The sequence below is a fragment of the Chrysochloris asiatica genome, unplaced genomic scaffold, assembly GCF_000296735.1.
Source record: "Chrysochloris asiatica unplaced genomic scaffold, ChrAsi1.0 scaffold00304, whole genome shotgun sequence".
NCBI lineage: Eukaryota > Metazoa > Chordata > Mammalia > Afrosoricida > Chrysochloridae > Chrysochloris > Chrysochloris asiatica.
Genome location: NW_006408822.1, coordinates 551,635 through 557,347, shown reverse-complemented (window position 1 = coordinate 557,347; position 5,713 = coordinate 551,635). Strand labels below are relative to the sequence as shown.

At 41.6% G+C, this 5,713-nt stretch overlaps 1 pseudogene; it reads right to left on the bottom strand.

The window, feature by feature from the left end:
• LOC102816312 overlaps nt 1-2,756 on the bottom strand; it is a 24,419-nt pseudogene extending 21,663 nt beyond the window's left edge.
• Between the last annotated feature and the right edge of the window lie 2,957 nt (nt 2,757-5,713).

Sequence of the window (5,713 nt, the reverse complement as noted above, 5' to 3'; positions counted from 1 at the left end):
TTTTTTTTGAAGTATATCAACTCTCTAGCCTTATGTCTTAGTTTAGTCCATGGTTGTGGTGGTTGTATGCCGTCAAGTTTGTTCTAACTCATAGCAATCCTGTATAGGGTTTCTGAGGCTGTAAATCGTTACAGAAGCAGAAAGCCTCATTTTCTCCTGAGGAGCTGCTCGTGGATTCAAACTACTGACCTTGCAGTTAGTAGCCCAAAGTGTAACCCACTATGCCACTGTTGTTGTTAAGTGCCATCGAGTTGGTTCTGACCCATAGGGGCCCTGTATAGGGTTTCCAAGAAGCAGCTGGTGAGCTTGAACCACTGACCTTGCAGTTCAAACTGCTTTGCAGTCTGGTGCATTAACCTCACAGCACCATTAATTTAGTCCATAAGGACCCGAATTGCCTTTCCTTTACAAAAGATGCAACATTGGTTCATTATATTGATGACATTACGCTGATTGGACCTGGTAAGGAAGAAGTATCAATGACTCTAAAATTGTTGATAAGACATTTGCATGCTGTTGTTGTTGTTAAGTGCCATTGAGTTGGCTCCAGCCCATAGCAATGCTGTATAGGGTTTCTGAGGAGCAGGGTACGTTTGAACCACCAACTTTGCAGTTCAAATGACTTTGCAGTCTGGTGCATTAACCCCCAGAGCCACACAAGTGGGAAATTAGTCTGACAAAAATTCAGGTGCCTTTCACGTCAGTGAAATTTCTAGGGTCCAGTGATATGGGGTATGTTGAGATAATGATACACTGTTGCATCTCACCTACAACTAAAAAGAAGGCACAACACCTGGTGGGCTGCCAGCAGGCCACTCTGCCAGTTGGGTCATAGCATCTAGTTGATCCAATGGTGCTTGAACTGTCAATGGCAGATAGTGATGCTATTTGGAGTCTTTGGCAGGTCACTATACTAACTTGCCATCTTCTGTAGATAGCTACTCTCCTTTTGAGAAACAGCTTTTGCCTTGTCATTGGGCCTTAGTAGAGACTGAATGCTTAACCATGGATCATCAAATCACCATGCGGCCTGAGCTGCCCATCATGAACTGGGTATTGTCTAATCCACAGAGTCAAAAGTCAACGTGCACAGTGGCTCTTCATCATTAAATGGAAGTGGTATATTTGAGATTAGGCTTGAGCAGGACTTGAAGGGAAGGCACAGGTAAATTATATGAGGAAGTAGACCAAATGCTCTTGGTCTCCACTTGTCACATTGCCTTTCTTCTCCCAGTCTATACCTATGGCCCTGTAGGGAATTCCTTATAATCAGGTGAGTGAAGAGGAGACAATTCATGGCTAGCTTACAGATGTTTTCATGTGATGTACATGCATCGTTTGGAAGTTGATAGTGGCAGCACTGCAGCTCTTTTATGGAACCTCTCTGAAGGACAATGGGGAAAGGAAATTCTTTTAGTGGTCAGAACTTCAAGCAGTGTACTGTGGTGGTTCACTTTTCTTGGAAAGCGAGATGTCTAGATGTGTGATTTTATACTGATTTGTGAGTTATGGTCAATGGTTTGGCTGGATGGCCAGGGACTTGGAATGATGGCTCAATGCATAAAATTATTTTTGAAATGAAATCTCCAGGCCTGAGAGCTGAAAATGCTAGATTCGGTGTGGCCCTGTGGGTTAATGCACTGGACTGCAAAGTCAGTTTGAACCACAAGGTCGGTGGTTCAAGTTCACCAGTTGCTCCTTAGAAACCCTATATAGGATCACTATGGGTTAGAACTGACTCAATGGCACTTAACAACAACAACAACATGATAAAAGGCCTAAAGCCTTAAAAAAAAAAAAGCCATTTTAATTTTAATCCATCATTTTGATTCCAAAATTGCTATGTTAAAATAAAATCAGTTTTATTTGGGAACGTTATATACTGCCATTGTTTTAAAAGTTTGTATGCCTTGGCTTCCCCCACCCCCTGATGTAATCAGGAGTTTGGAATGTTCACTAACAAGCAGCCATCTGGAAAAATGACACCAGAATGATTAATTATAGGATTCTTTTTGTGTGCTTGTAACTTCCTTATGACTTATATACCTTGAAGATTGTAGACCACCTGCATGGGATATGTGCCTAACATTGTCAAAAGAATAACATAAAAGTAGCATGTTCACCAAAACAATTTTAGCACCTGTTAAATAGCCTGTGTTGCTTGCTGTCAGGTTGCTGCGTTAGCTGGCCTCCTAATGACAGTTTTCTTATTCTTTGTTTCACTTGGAGTGAACATTAATTGGACTCAATTGCTTCAGAGACTTGGACCCAAGATTTTGGGGTAACAGGTAAGAGCATGATTAGAAAATTGGTGATGAATAGGTATGAGGAAGAGTCAAGTGGAAAGACTTCTTTGAATAGGCTGAAGAAGTGAAGATACTGTGTGTTCACATGAATGTTCACCAACAGACAACACTGGCAGAAAAGAATTTTAACAATCAAATGAGTTAAGATGACATTCTGTGGAAACCAGTCATCCTCTTTTCCCAGCCACTCCTGTCATTGCCCAATGGGCTCATGAACAAAGTGGTCTTGGTGGCAGGGATGGAGGTTATGTGTGGGCTCTGCAACATGGATTTCCAATAAGGCTGACATGTGCACAGCCACTGCTGAGTGACCAATCTGACAGCAAACACAGTCCTCGATATGGCACCATTCCTCAGGGCACTCACTCTGGATACAAATTTGTCTTACCTGCACACAAAGCTACGGCTGAAAGTATCATGTGTGGACTTACAGAATACCTTATCCACCATCATGGATCTCATATAACATTATCTCAGATCAAGGAACTCACTTCACAGCAAATGAAGTTTAACAATGGGTCCATGCTCTTAGAATTCGCTGGTCTTATCATGTTCTCTATCATCCCTAAGGAGCTAGCTTGATAGAGTGATGAAATGTTCTTCTAAAGACCAGCTAGGTGGTAATACCTTGCAGGGTTGAGGCAATGTTCTCCAGGAACTTTTATATATTCTAAACCAGTATCCAATATATGTTGCTGTTTCTCGCATAGCCAGGATTCATGGGTTCAGGAATCAAGGAGTGGAAATGGAAGTGACACCACAATCTCTCTTTATTATCCCTAGTGACCAGTTGCAGGAATAAGGGCTATAATAGTCATGAGTATTTCTTCCTTATTTAATTATACAAGAAAGAAATACTCATAACAATTGTTGGGTGCTGTCCAGTCAGTACTTTGTGTTCCCATAAAGATTTACACAGGGTTGCTATGTGTTGGAGTCTACCCAATGGCAAAAGGTTTTATCTATTGATGAAGGAGCCCCGGTGGTGTAGTGGTTAAGCAGTTAGTTGGCTATTAACCAAAAAGTCGGTAATTTGTACCTACCAGCTATTTCATGGGAGAAACATGCTTCCATAAATATTACTACCTTGGAAACCCTATGGGGCAATTCTACTCTGTCCTCTAAGTTTACTATGAGTTGGAACTGACTTGATGGCAATGATTTTTCAGTTTGTCTTTTAATGGTGCCTTTGGGAGTTGTGAACAGTTAACACACTTGACTGTAATCAAAAGGTTGGAGGTTCAAATTCACAGGCTTTTTTTTTTTCCTGATACATATTTCAGATTTTATACCCAAAATACAAGTATAAAAATTACTTTTACAACTCAAATACAAGAAAGCAGACAATCCAGTTAGAAAGTCAGCAAAATATTCAAAAATATATGAATGGCTAATAAGCACATGAAGAGATATTAAACATCCTTCTTGTTTTTATTAGACATTATTGAATTAGTTCCAACTCAAAGTGACCCATGTACAACAGAACTCCCCAGTCCAGGTTCGTTCTCACCATCATTGCTACAGTTGAGCCCATGGTGCCAACTCATAAAGTTGGGGGACTTCTTTTTTTGCCGACCCTCCACTTTACCAAGCATGATGTCTTTCTTTAGGGAATGGTCCCTCCTTATAACATGTTTGAAACATGAGAAACAAAGTCTCACCATCCTGGTGTGTAAGGAACATTCTGGTTGTACATACTAGGAGAAGAAGTTGTTTGTTCTTCCAACAGTCCATGATAATTTTAATACTCTTTTCCAACACCATTTTTAAAATGCATCGGTTCTTCCACTATCTCTCTTATTCTTTATCCAACTTTCACATGCATATGAGGCAACTTAAAATACCATAGATTGGCTCAGGCACACCTTAATTCTAAAACTAGTATCTTTGCTTTTTAATACTTTAAAGAGGTCTTTGTAGCAGATTTGCCTAATGCAATATATTCTTTGATTTCTCAACTGCTGTTTCATGAGTTCTCATTGTAGATCCAAGCAAAATGAAGTCTGAAAATTTCAATATTTTCTCCATTTATCATGATGCTATTTATTCATGAAGTTGTGAGGATTTTTGTTTTCTTTACATTGAGGTGCAATCCACACTGAAGGCTGGAGTCTTTCACTTTTTTTTTTTTAATGTTTTATTGTGAATTATATGATAGTTTACATGAGAGAAGTTTAGTTTTACATTCATTCCATCGTATATCGTTTCATTGCCATGGTTCTAATCCCCTCCATGCATCTTCAACCGACCAAAGGGTATACCCTACAAACTCGCCCTCTATACTCCCCCCAAGTCTTCAGCACACAGTCCCTCTCCCTCTCTGCATCCAAAGTCCCCAGCCACTTCATCACTCCACGTCATCGTCTCTGTCTCTATCTCAGGCATCTGTTTCTCTGGGTAGGGTCCTGCTCTCGGCTCTTCTCCGTTGATGGTCCTAGAGACCTCCGCTCCTAGACTAGAGAATTAATCACTCCCTTCCTTGCTACAAAACATCTACCTTTACATTTCCAACCCTCATAATCAGTCCTGATAACAATTATTCACTAAAGTATCACAAGTGACCCATCTGTATTTCATTTCATCAGCTCCGCCTAGACAGATTGGATAGTACTCACTGGAGATTCTGCCTTCCTCCATGCCCCCTAGCTCTAGGTTCCCTCTTGACAGCTTGTAAGCCAGTGAATTCTTGTCTTTGTAGTTCCCCCCCCCCCATTTGGGTATCCAATGTCCAAGTTGCCCATCTCTGTCTACTCTGTGTGTGGAAGGGGTGGGAATGTTTCTTGCTGAAAGGATTTGCTCCCTCTTTTGAGTCACTGCATCCGTAGGTGTAGGTAAAGTTCATCAAATTGTATCAGATCACTCTTTTTTCCCTCTTCTTTCTTCTCCTGGTTGAGCTCTGATCATCCAGTCATCTGGTCCAGGTCACGTGGGTACCATCTGCAAGTGTGGGCGTTCTTGTGCATATGCCCTCTCTTCCCATCAGCTGGTAGCTCCACTCTCCACTTGAGTCCTCCATGGCCACACCACTGACTCTGGGCCCAAGAGTCCTCAGGTCTCCTCACACTGCTTGCCAACCAGGTTCCCATCTGGGTCCACAGAAGCCCACCAAACATTGTAGGGATTAGCTTGCCGCTTCATTGCTGCTTTTACCCCACTTCCCCCTATCGTTGATGTGTGTGGTCACCAATCAGAGCGTGTATTTCCTCTTGGAAGTAGTCTTAGTCTTGGAAGGGGGTTTGCATTGAGGGGACCAGACCACTTGCCTTGATGTTTCCTGGGGAAGCGATTTGCTTGTTCTTGTAGTAACAGTCCATCTGCCTCTATTGTTTTGTATTTTTCCTGTAGGTCTTTCTTTCAAGAAATATCTTCTGTTCTTCTAGCCGCTCCAGGCTGGTCTGCTCGTCCTT